This window comes from Aotus nancymaae, unplaced genomic scaffold (assembly GCF_030222135.1).
Source record: "Aotus nancymaae isolate 86718 unplaced genomic scaffold, 86718_ANA_hifiasm-v0.15.2.pri h1tg000036l, whole genome shotgun sequence".
Lineage (NCBI taxonomy): Eukaryota > Metazoa > Chordata > Mammalia > Primates > Aotidae > Aotus > Aotus nancymaae.
This window is the reverse complement of record NW_026988450.1, coordinates 33,235,935-33,249,615: the sequence shown is the minus strand read 5'-3', so window position 1 is coordinate 33,249,615 and position 13,681 is coordinate 33,235,935.

Sequence of the window (13,681 nt, the reverse complement as noted above, 5' to 3'; positions counted from 1 at the left end):
CTAAGATTTGAAAGCAACCTAAGTGCCCATCAACAGATGAATTTATAAAGAAAATGTGGTAATGGCCTTTATGCACAAGGGAGTACTATTCAGCCATAAAAAGTATGACATCCTGTCATTTGCAACAACATGGATATAACTGGAGTACATCATGTTAAATGCAGTAAGCCAGGGACAGAAAGACAAACTTTGGATGTTCTCACTTATTTGTGAAATCTGAAAATCAAAACAGCTGAAGTCAGAAAGATAGGGATAAAAGTACAGTTACCCGAGGCAGAGAAGGGTAGTGCTGGGGTGGAGAGGAACTGGGAATGGTTAATGGGTACAAAAAAAGTGGTTAGAAAAAATAAGCAACATCTGCTATGTGATAGCACAACAGGGTGAATATTATCAACAACAATTTAGTTATACATTTAAAAATAAATAGAACAGTATGATTGGTGATATGGTTTGGCTGTGTACCTACCCAAATCTCATCTTTAATTGTATCTCTCATAATTCTCAAATGTTGTGGGAGGGACCTGCTGGGAGATAACTGAATGATGGGGGTGGTTCCCTCATACTGTTCTCATGGTAGTGGATAAGTCTCACATGATCTGATGGTTTATTAAGAGGTTTTCCCTTTCACTTGGCTCTCATTCTGTCTTGCCTGTGGCCATGTAAGTAAGATGTGCCTTTTGTCTTCTGCTATGACTGTTGGGAACTGGAAAAAGGTGACTCTTGTTTGTTTAAGCAAAAAGACTGGTGGCATTTTGCCTCTGACCTAGAGATTTGTGAAACTTTAAGATTTAGGGAGATGATTTAGGGTATCTGGCAGTAGAAATTTCTAAGCAGCAATGTATTCAAGAGGCAATTTGGCTGCTATTAAAAGCATTCAGTTCTAAAAAAGAAACAGAGCATAAAAGTTCAGAAAATTTGAAGCCTAATAATGTGATAGAAAAGAAAAACCAATTTTCTGAGAAGCAACTCAAGCTGGCAGCAGAAATTTGCATAAGTAACAAGGAAACAAATGCTAATTACCAAGACAATGGATAAAATGTCTCCAGGGTATATCTGAGACTTTTGTGGCAGCCACTTCTATTACACTCCTGGATGCCCAACATGGAAAATTGGATTCATGGGCTGGTCCTGGGGACCCCTGCTTTGTGCAGTCTCCGGACTCGATGTCTCATCTCTCAGCTGTGGCTAAAAGGGGCCAAGATACAGCTCAAGCTGTGGCTTCTTAGGGTACAAGCCCCAAGTCTTGGCAGCTTCAAGGTGGTGTTGAGCCTGTGAGTGCACAGAAGTCAAGAATTGAGGTTATAGAACCTCTGCCTAGATTTCAGAGGATGCATAGAAATACATGAATGTCCAGGCAGAAGTTAGCTGCAGGGGTGGGGCCCTCATGGAAAACCTCCGCTAGGGCAATGAAGGTATATGTGAAGTCAGAGCCCATACACAGAGTCCCTACTAGGGCACTACCTAGTGGAGCTGTAAGAAGAGGGCCACCATCTTCCAGATCCCAGAATTGTAGATCCACTGACAGCTTACACTGTGCACCTGGAAAAGCCACAAACACTTGACACCAGCCTGTGAAAGCAGCTGGAAGAGAGGCTATAACCTGAAAACCCACAGAGATGAAGCTGCTCAAGACCATGAAAACTCACTTCCTGCATCATTGTGACCTGGATGTGAGACAGGAGTCAAAGAAGATCATTTTGAAGCTTTAAGATTTGACTGCCCCACTGGATTTCTGACTTGCATAGGGCCTGTTGCCCCTGCGTTGTGGCCAATTTTACCCATTTGAAATGGCTGTATTTACCCAATTCTTATACCCCATTGTATCTAGGAAGTAACTAACTTTCTTTTGATTTTACAGGCTCATAGGCAAAATGAGACATGGGACTGTGGACTTTTGCATTAATGCTGAATTGAGAGTTAAGATTTTGTGGGACTGTTGGGAAGGCATGATTGGTTTAAAATGTGAAGACATGAGATTTGGGAGGGGCCAGAGGAGGAAAGATATATTTTGGTTGTGTCCCCACTCAAATCTCATCTTGAAATATAGCTCCCACAGTTCCCACATGTTGTGGGAGAGACCTGGTGGAACATAATTGATTCATGGGGGTGGTTTTCTCCATACTGTTCTCATGGTATTGAATAAGTCTTACGAAATCTGATAAGTTTTATAAGGGGCTTCCCTTTTCATTTGGCTCTCATTATCTCTTGTCTGCCTCCAAGTAAGGTGTGTCTTTGCTTTCTGTCATGATTGTGAGGCCTCCCTAGCACACGGAACTGTGAATTCATTAAACCTCCTTGTCTTTATAAATTAACCAATCTCAGTTATGGTTTTATCAGCAGCGTGAGAATGAAATAATACAACTGGCTTATTTGAAACACAAAGGATAAATGCTTGAGGGCATGAATACTCAATTTTCCATGAAGTGACTATAATGCATTGCATACCTGTACCAAAATATCTCATGTACCTCATAAATGTATAGACTATGCACCAATGAAAACCAAAAGTTTTAAAATTAAAAAAAGGAATTGCAAATACTTTATAACTGAGTGATAGACATACTTGTTCTCAAAGTCCTTTTTTTCTCCCTGCCACCACCAATTTTTCATAGACCACTGGTCTTTTTAGACTCCATGCTCTTATCAGGGATCTGGTACTTTTCACTATCGCTCTCTAAGTTGACTACTTTTCTTCATTCTTTCCATTGGCAATCCTCTGCCAAATGCATCAAATACCTCTTATTTTGCTATGGGAAAGAAATTTCCTTTTGATTGACTCTTTTCAAGGTCTTCTCATATTAGGACCTGAAGTTTAATTATCCAGAGTCTAGATGAGGTATTAAGATCATTTATACAATGTAACAAATTTCTTACTCAGAAATGCTGACATCTGCCTACAGTTATTTTGTTTTTGCTTAGGTTTTACAATGATAAAATTACATAGCTAGTAAATGGTAAAGCTGAGATTTGAATCCAGGCACTTTTCCACACTTTGTGGCTGTGCTATAGAAATACTCATTTTTGGTTCTCATCCTTGTGAGCCTTATCTTGAGAGCTAATCTTGTTGCTTATGTCATACAAAATCTGTGTAAATGTTCCCCTAGCTTGACCAAACTTCAGACAGATTTCTTCCTGACTCTAGGCCCCTGACCTCACTTTTTAAAGAATATTTACATTATAAAACTTTCTATTGTATATTTTTTCTCTGTCCCTTGCCAATTTCATGACTCGGGATCTTATTTCTCAAGGAAGTGGGAGTTGCCACTTTAAAATATAATCAACAAAAAGAAAGAGCCTCTATCTCCCAGTTTCTGTGGGAGCATAGGAACCTAACATAGATAAGTGACAGCAAACACAGATAGCCTAGTCACGTTGGCCAATTGCCCCCCATAACATCTTCCAGTAATTTTCCACTTGCTCGCCCTAAAGCTTAAAAATCTCTCATTGTTTCTGTGGAGTTGAGTTCAATCTCTTTCCCCTCTAGCAACAGTCTTCAATGAAGTCTTCCTTGCCTACTTAACTCTGTGAATTAAAAAAAAAATTTTTTATTTCTCAGGCTCAAATATCCCCACACTATTGAATAATGGGAGATGCATATCTGGTGTTAAAAACACTTTTGAATTCTCTGTTCCTAGCAAATTGTACTGCAGTTGTAAAATGTCCTAGCCATTAACCAGTCAAAGCTGCTCTCCCAATCCTAATGTGGAAAGGCTGCGTTGTGAGGACTTTTTTAAAATGGCAGAATGTGTCTTCCTACATCACAAAATGTCATTAGTAAGACATGGGTGAGGACAAACACTCCTGCTTTTTTAAAAAGAGGATAAACATGCATGATTCTTAGATTATTTCACAAACTGCTGACATGGTTACCAAGTTGTTTTTATTGAGTTCTCAAGTAATTCATGCTGCCTTTACCAAGTATAATATTTAGACGTTTTTCCTAAAATGAAGTCTTTTATCTAATATGGTAAATTAACTTTTACAAGGTATTCTATACTTTAGATTCTTTTAGATAAGGGCCCTGAATGGTTCTACATTTTGTATTCTTTCAGATAAAGCTCCTAAATGCTTTCTTTATAACGCAAAACATTTTAAAACAATCTCTATTATTCAGACAGTTTTGAGATGGCTGCTGACAGCAATAACAGAAACAAAACAAAATACTTTCCTACTCTTTTGAATTAGAATCTATTTCTGGAGTCCTGTTTTCTGTGTGAAATAAAGCTATCAATCCATCAGTTTATCCATATGTATTTTTCTTTTCAGCACCAGTGTCAGGCAATAGAAATTCAAGCTACCTGTTAATGTTTTCTTTAGTAAAACTTTTGTCTACCTGGAGTGATAATCTTTAGTTTTAAATTCAGGATGAGATCTATTTTATTTTGTATTTGTTTCCTACCATCTCTCTTCTCTCCTATTTTTATTTTAACAATGTAATGGAAAAATGTAACTAATCCTGTTATGACAGCATGTTTTAATATCTACTTAGTTTCTATCAGACTCTTTTAAATTATGTTTCACAGCAGTCTTATTTAATTTCTGGAATCCATTATAGCTCCCCCTAACCCTCCAAACCCTGATTAGTGAAAACCTAAATATCAGAATGTTATGCACAATCTAGCTTATCCAGTATGTGTGTCCACATGTGTGAATGACTAGTTTTATGTGTAACTGGTTATCCATAGAGCAATATACACATACAAGGATAAATATTCATATTTTCATATAAAGTTTTATGCATAGATTGGCTTTTATGGATCATTATTTAATAATCCTTAGAAGGTTTTTTTCAAATATGAAACTGAATTCTTTGATAAAATATATCTGATTAATTTTCAGTGTTTTGAAGTATTCAAACTTTAAAGTATACTTTTGAAGTCATTTCACTTTGATTAATAAAATGTGATGCACTGATATTGTAATTTTTAATATCTTACTCTGTGTTGGGCACTTTATCAGGAACTAAAATTTCAAAGATAAATAAAACATGTTTCAACACCAGAAGTCTAATGGCAGTTGTTCTCCACCCTGTCTGTGTATTAGAATCACACGAGGAGCTTAGAAACCACTCTGGGTCCCACCACAGAAGATAGTGACTGGCTTAATTTTAAAACTTCCCAAATTAAAGTGTATTCATTAAGACTCATTATCTTACAGTCTATAAGATGAGACTGAACTATAAATGGGCAGACATTTAACATTATGTGGTAGGAACGTTAGATAGAGTTATACAGGGATTGTGGAGATGGAGGGAGGTCAGTAAAAGCCACAGGAGTTTTTCTCTTTTTTTTTTGTAAGACTGGGGTGGGAGGAGTAGTAACATGATTCTTGAGCTGAGTTCTGAAAGCAAAGCTTTTCAAGTAGTGGAGAAAGTGGATAGAAATGTGAAGCACAGAGGAATGAAATTCAGATAGAGGAACTACAAACAAATGGAGTCATATAGCAGCCTGGTGTGAAAAAACTACTTACGGTTTAGTGCTTTAGAACTCTCAGATGTATATTTGGGTGTGTCCAACTTGGGACTGGAGTGAGGGAGATAATGGAGAGTCCTCAAGATGTATAATACCTTAAATGCATATTCAAATTCACATTGACAAGGAGAAAAGTAGGATACAAGAATGAAGTCAAAAAGCCGCTCACTTTTGAGAATTGCATAGAGAGATCAGTTACATAATCTTAAGCTGTCCTGGTAGTGGTCATCAAGGAAATAAAATATACTATGTCTTGATTTTTGTTACATATGGAAACATTGCATTTGTAATGACTTAGAAAAATTGCTTTTGGAAAAACCAAGATATGTACAAATAAAAATAAACATCTTCCTTGTTAATTTGATTGTCTTATTCCAGAAGAAGGCTAAAAAAGTGTTAACTCTCCTAGCAAATAAAGCCCATTTATGGGGGGCATGTAATGTTCCAAATATTCCCTCTCAATCAATTTTGGTCTATAAGGCTGAGTCATATGTTTTGGCCAAAGTGTTATAACCGAACACAGATTTAGCTGCTTATTGCTCATAAGTGAACTCAAGAGACAAGAATTTATTTAGGAGTTGGCAACCCAAGAAGTTGGCAGAATAGTGTCACAAAGGCCATCTCTGGCTCCTAGGGCTGGCTGAAGGGATTTTAAAGAGAAAGGACCTTCGGAAACTATGCGCAGGTCAGCATGTCTTGTTCTGATGATTATCTTGAGTAGTGGGCCATCTGGTGGTCTGGTTGGTCTCAGCTAGACTACAAGAGGATTGTAGATTAATGTTCAACTTCGTAATTTGAGAAGGCATTTTGCAACTTTGCCCAGGGAGGAGTGCAATGGCACTCAGCTCACCGCAACCTCCACCCCCCAGGTTCAAGCAATTCTTCTACCTCAGACTCCCGAGTAGTTGGGATTACAGGCATGTGCCACCACGCCTAGCTAATTTTGTATTTTTAGTAGAGATGAGGTTTCTCCATGTTGGTCAGGCTGGTCTCGAATTCCCAACCTCAGGTGGTCTGCCTGCCTCAGCCTCCCAAAGTGCTGAGATTACAGGCGTGAGCCACCATGCGTGGCTGCAACTTTGGTTCTATCTCAGGGTTCCTTCCTGAAGTTTTTAAGCAAGCACAAAGATTAGGCACAAAGAAAGAGAAAGAATGATAATTTACTTCTAAAATGAGTGACTGCTTCAGTTACAAATTGCTCAATGATGATTTTTAAATCCATTTCTATGAAAATGGAGCAAGTCTATTCTGGCTACTTCCTGCTGAATGGGGGCTCCACTGGGGACATAGAAATGAAACCATTTGGCCAGGCAGTGAGCTGATGTTCAGGACTTTATTTTCAGGTCTTTAGAAATTGATCTCCTAGTTGAAAAAAATGTTGGGCTACATATGTGACTTGAGTGGTCCTGATAGAAACAACTCATAAAGATAAATTAATTTAGTCCTTAGAGTTTTAATATATTTTGCCATTGCTAGAGTTCTTTAAGTATTAGTAGATTCTCCCACCAATGCAGAAACTTGGAATAACCAACCATGTAATTTTAAAGAGGATCAATTTTTACCTATTTTGAGGAGCTATTTTGATTTACAACAGGGAAATTGACAGTACCTTATCTTGAGTCAAGTAGTTTCTTTGACATACATAGGTTTTTGTTTTTAAGAGTACAGTTTATGGCTCACACCTGTAATCCCAGCACTTTTGGAAGCCGAGGTGGGTGGATCACGAGGTCAAGAGATCGAGACCATCCTGGTCAACATGGTGAAACCCTGCCTCTACTAAAAATACAAAATTAGCTGGGCATGGTGGTGCGTGCCTGTAATCCCAGCTACTCAGGAGGCTGAGGCAGGAGAATTGCCTGAACCCAGGAGGCGGAGGTTGTGGTGAGCCGAGATCATGCCATTGCACTCCAGCCTGGGTAACAAGAGCGAAACTCTGTCTCAAAAAAAAAAAAAAAAAAAAAAAAAAAAGAGTACAGTTTATCTTTTTAGTTTTTTCCACCATTATGGTCTCCAACATGATAATTTAAAGGTTGCAGGAAGGGGTGAGTTACAGCTTTTCCTGACATTATAGCAGGGGATATATTAGTATTAACTCTAAAATATATGGACCCTGTGTCAATAAGAAAGTCAATAAGTTTCTTCCCCATTATCAGTTATATTTGGATCTCCTGTGAGAACATAATGATACATTGATTAAATATACATATTTAACAGGTTATAGGAGGAGCTATGAATATTTATTAAGGTTATCCTGACACACATATATTATACAAATATGCATGTAACAAACCACTCATGTGCACCTTGGGGTTGAGACTTATTATTTAACCATGTTACAATTAGGCCCTATATGTTAAAGGTTCTTTTCAGGACATAAAAGCACACAAGTACACAATTTCTGTAAACTGCCAAAACTAATCCATGGTCAATGATCTCAGGAGAACGTTATTGGAATCAGTATCTTGTTCAATCAAACTTGTAGTTATGACTGGTGGCACAGGAGCTGGGGTCATTCAACATCTAGTGGACCTTCAGATTGTTTTAATACTGCTTATCTCAAGGCCAGCACTTGTTTAGCTGCTAGAGAAAACTAACAATCCTGTGACAGTTAGAACATAGCATATTCTCTAAGCATAGGGGTGTGTGCCTTGACCTTTGCCTGGTATGGCCTTAGCCTCTGTTTATAATTTGGTATCACTGTCACAGAGTCTGCTGTCAGTCTCATGATCTCTATGTAAATGTTAATGTGGGTCACTTGTGTCTAAACCATAAAAGGGAAGGAGTATAATGAAGAGTGTCTAATCTCCCATTTCATCGTGGTCGGTAACAGTTTTTAAGGTTTTCTTTCCTGAGGTTTCCTTGGCTAAGGAAGTTTTCATTTAGTTAGTGAGGGGCTTAGAATTTTATTCTTTATTTTATATTCCCTCTTTTTTGGTAAAGACATGCCGGAGGCAGTATTGGTGGCTAAGTTTTATTTTATTCCCAATGGATGCTGGGATGATGTGGATACCTGCCCAGAGTTCCTCATGTTATATTGTGGGACCCTATGGCCAAAGGACTTAGAGTCAAAGATTTAGAACCAATTAACCATTCTGAGCCAGATGGGGATAGAAGTGGTAGGTGCTAATTAATACTTGGCCCCTTTCAAATAACATAAGAGCCAGAAAACAAAACCCCAAAAAGCAGGATAACAAAGTTGGCTTGTCTATAAGTCTTATGTATTGAGCCATTAGCTGTTTAGGCACCTGTGTATCTGTCTCTGATTTGGAGGGTCTGAACTAATTTTATCCCTCAGAACGAGCCCTTATAATATCAAACACCAACCTCTTCCATGATAGTTGCTGGGCTTAGACAAAGGGTGCTTAATCTTGTTTTTTAGCAGCAGTACATTGGCAATGCAAAACAGATTGGCCCACTGGATTTAACAGTTTTCAAATTCTGAACTTATTAGGTAGAGAGAGAAAGGTAATCTGTGTTGTTATATTCAATTTTGGTAACCTATAAATAGTTAAAAGAAAAAAGGTTTTACTGTCTCTGGAAAAATATAAAGAATTAGCAATGTTTATCTTATTTTGAAGATGTTTGTCAAAGATGTTAAAAGGTCCAAAATATTTGATCAAAATGGAATCACAAGCCAATGAAATATAGTTATTCATTTAACCAATAGTAATAATCAAAAAACTTAAAAAAATCAATACAGAAAGTTACATGGATATAAAACGCTTAACTCTTTTAAAGTTCAGTTTTCCTAATAAATAAATAAATAAATAAATCTGATAAGACAACACAGGAATTATCTTGACAGCATGTAAAATCTTTATTTCTTAGGCCAGTTATTAAAAATAAAAAAAAAGAAAACCTTCTGTAGTGTGATTGCTTCTCCTTTGGAATGCTCATTTAGATAACCTGGAAACCAAATCTGATGTAAAAAAGTACTTATGTTTCATCAGACACAGGAAGAGTATGTTCAAGGTTATGAGTATAGCAGGGGAATATATAATTCTTAGTAACAATATGAGAATTATCTTAATTAAATTGAAAATGTAGACATGTAAAGAAAAGCTAAGAGTACAGAATCAAGTTATTCACAGGAAAAAAACATTGTTTTTCTACATCTTCAAGGTAAAACTTTTCAGCATCAGGCCACAATAGTTAGAGACAGAGAAAAAATTTATAGAAGCTGACAAAAAAGTTGGAGAGAATTATCAAGGAAAGAAAAAGCTGAAAGAAGCAAGACACAGTAAAAGTTGAACTTTTGAGATATAAATCTGAGAAGTTTTCAAAAGAAACAGATAATATAATTAAAAATAAAACCTTTGTATAATTTTATTGACTATTCATTAATCAATATCTTAAGAAACACTTGTTTTAACATAGGAAATCAATCTTAGAAAGAATATTATAATGTTTCACTTTTAATTATAGCCAAATTAATGACACAAAATTCTTTCTATAAATTCTTTTTCACAAACCTTATAACAATTTACACAGATTATTTACAACATGCTTGAAATTTCTGAGTTATCCTATACTGCTTATTTCCTAAATAAGTAGTCATTTTACTTTAGGACAAAAATTCACCATATAAGATATTTTCTCATACAATATTATTCTCTGTTTTTTATAATCTTTCTTATCAAAAGTGCATCTTGATATTCATAACTTTCCTGACACCTCTCTCTTCTACTTATAGTTCCTTTCTACCTTCTTTCATAAATAACTTTTAAATATCTTCTAAATTACATAAAATTATTGATTTTCTCAATAAGAACACAACTGACAGAATTGTATATTAACTAGAATTCTTATTTTTAATGACCTAAAATTTTAGTGAAAATTTTCTATCTTTAGGAAGAAATGCTGACCTATCTCAGATGTTAGCATTTTATAGATAAAACTACTCCATAATTTTGAGAAACATATTTTCCCATATCATAAAACTTTCTTTTTTAATATATGAAAAAATTTGTTTATTTTATTTATTTTTTATTATACTTTAGATTCTGGGGTACATGTGCAGATCATGCAGGATTGTTGCATAGGTATATACGTGGCAATGTGGTTTGTTGCCTCCATCCCCCTGTCACCTATATCTGGCATTTCTCCCCATGTTATCCCTCCCCAACCTCCCCACCCTCCCACCGCTGTCCCTCCTCTGCCCCCCAACAACAGATCCCAGTGTGTGTTGCTCCCTTACCTGTGTCCATGTGTTCTCATTGTTCAACACCCGCCTATGAGATCCATAAAACTTAATTGGAAATGACCAGACATCCAATGAGCATCTAGAATTAAATTCAGAAATAATTTTAAAATCTTAAATTACACAAAACTTTCACCTACAACCATTTCTCCCATTTAAATGTACTCAATTTTTTAATTTTTAACAGTTTATCTAGGTTACTTCTGAAAATGGAGATAATGGTATTGGACAAAGTTAATCATCATTTAAGATTATTTCCTTGTTAACCATTTTTAAAGCCTGTGAGCATCAGGTGTTCACCTTAGTAAGAATCTTAAACTCATGGATATTTTGTCAATAACTCAGAAAATTCTGCTTTTTTCATTGAACCAACAATTTTAAATTAGTTTTATTTGCCAAAAAAACTCACACAAGCAAAGGTTATTCTGTTTTTGGTTGAGTTAATAGTATTACAATCTTTATGCCAAACTCTAACACCTATAAATATCGAGCAGAAGTAAATATAAAATAATCAGTAAACTCACACAAAAATCTATGTTGACAATTCTGAAGACACATTTTTATTTTACTAATAATTTTAAAACCATTTTTATTTACTAAAGATTACTAATTTCATATGAACTTGAAAAGCATTTGGACCTACTTAATTTATGAGTATTCATTCATTTATAATCCAATTTGGTAGCATTGCAGACACAATATACAATGTAATACATGTATATATACATAAACATATTTAAGCATGTATATATAAACAAAAGTGAAGATCCAGTAGCTTTTACATCAGAATTGGCCATGAGACAATTTTGTCTCATGAGTACAAATTTGTACTCTAGCAGTACAAATTCACTAGCCTACTAAAGATAGCTGGATCCAAATTATTTTTGACAAAATTGAAACCTGTCCACATGTCTAACCCTGTTTTCCCTTATAGGTAACCTAATGCAGGCTGTGGACTGAAATTTTGGAGAAAGCAGTTTTCATGACAGTTTAATTTTTAAAAAAATCTGTTTTACCTTCTTTCTTTTAAGTTTTAAATGAATTTTTGTTGTCTATATTTTAGCTCAAATGGGCCGGGCTATGCAAGGAAAACAAAATCTCTGAGTATCCTTGAATCAGTATTAACATAAACAGTGAGTTTTATCTCAGCACCAGTAACTTAATAACAGCAGATTCAAAGCAGACAGAAAAGAAAAGAGAAAAATAGAGAGCTTTGGAAGACCCCACTTAACTATATAGCTGCAGGTTAACCATTTAAGCTCTAAATTTTTCTTACAGTAATGCACCCATTAGTTTAAAAAGGCACAAAAAAATGAGCCATAATATGCAACCAGCTAGAGTCCAAGAAAACCTGGCATGCCTTTGAACGTTTTCATATTTTTAAACAAGTAAAACCTAAAAAACACACAGAAACCAAAACAATGTAGCACTCCCAAACTAATTCCTGAAAAAGGACATCAGAGAAATAGCTTTTAAAATCTTCTATCACACCAAATGGTATCACAACCTGGGCTTGGTCCAAATGACAAAGAAAGCTTAAACAGCAAAAACAGAGGATTTCTCCTGTTCATTTCAGCCTGTCCCTCCTGGTCTCTATTATAAAACATGGAGGTTGCCTGGTTCAGTAATGATTCTAGACTCTGCTCTGGCCCCAAGGCCAGTTTCTGGAGCTTCTGCCTGATACCTGCTGCTGACTCATAAACTTGTCCTTTAATATCAACTGATCCTCTATGAAGTCTGGTGACAGGGGAGTGTACTTTCTTAAGGCCTCCTGCAATTGCTCAAGGGAAGCTGTTGGGTTTTCTTCCCTTCCCTTTGGGGGCCAGACTTTCCACTTGGCAGAGGGTAATTTGGCTACTCTGTTCGTCAGAGAAAAATAAGCCATTTCTTCCTTAAAGACTGTGCTAAATTGGTCCCAATTTTCCAGCATACACTTTAATGGGGACTTGAGCTTGGGAATAGAAGCACTCATCGGAAATCGAACACAAGGGATGCCCGCACCCCCAATTAAAGAAATTATAGCTGCTTCAACCTGAGGCGTTCCCCCAGGTAAAATGGGTACTGAAATGAAACATCTTTCAGTCAGTGCTCCAAAATTTCATGTGCCCAAGATGTGTGATCCTCTTATCAGAGGGCATCCCATATACTGGATTTCAATCATGACCTACCAGCATCATGGGACCATTCACTGCCTGCATGCCCTCCAGTGACTACCATAGAGGCATGGTACAAGAAGAGCTTTTGGGTTGGGTAGTCACATACCAACAAGCCCCAATGAGGCCAGTGAGGCTCAGGAAATAAGTATCAATATTTCCCAGAAAAAGTCTGATTTACACAGGCCAATCTATAAAACTACCACAGAAGTTTACCCTTCTAGGGTAAACTTCTAGGGAGGGGCCATTAGAGCACACAGTTCAAAGAAGGCAGACCGGGCATGGCTGAGGCTGGAACAATACCCTCAGTACCCGGGCATCCTCTCCTCTAACCCACCTTCCCTTGTAGGAAAATGCTCTTAAGGTTGTGAGACCTGCCATCGACTATTTGGGCGCTGGAACTGGCTTAACTATGATTTTCTAGATGGAAAAGTTCTGCCATAAACAGAGCCAAGCCTAAGCAAGACAAATTATACACCAAATACAAAGTCCCATAGCCTTCAGCTTCTGAATTTCCCCCCAAAAGACTTCCCCAAATCAAGACTAACTCCATCAGGGATTGAACCAGCAACCTCGCAATCACAAGCCCCACACCTTAACCAACTGTGAAAACAGGCCGTTTACATTAAAAGAAGGCAGAAAGCTTTCTCAAGCAATATTTTGAATGAGAATGCTGCACCCTGAGGCAGCGTAGCCTGCCTAAAAGCTGGGTGGGGCTGATGGTCAGCAGCCGCTTCCTTCCCTCAGCAGCACGGGCAGAGGAAAAAAGCCGCTTGCTGCGTCCGTTTAAAAGCCGCATTCATAGCTGCAGTGAGTTTCTCCACTCCCTCGGCTTTCAGTCACTAAGTTGACCCCGC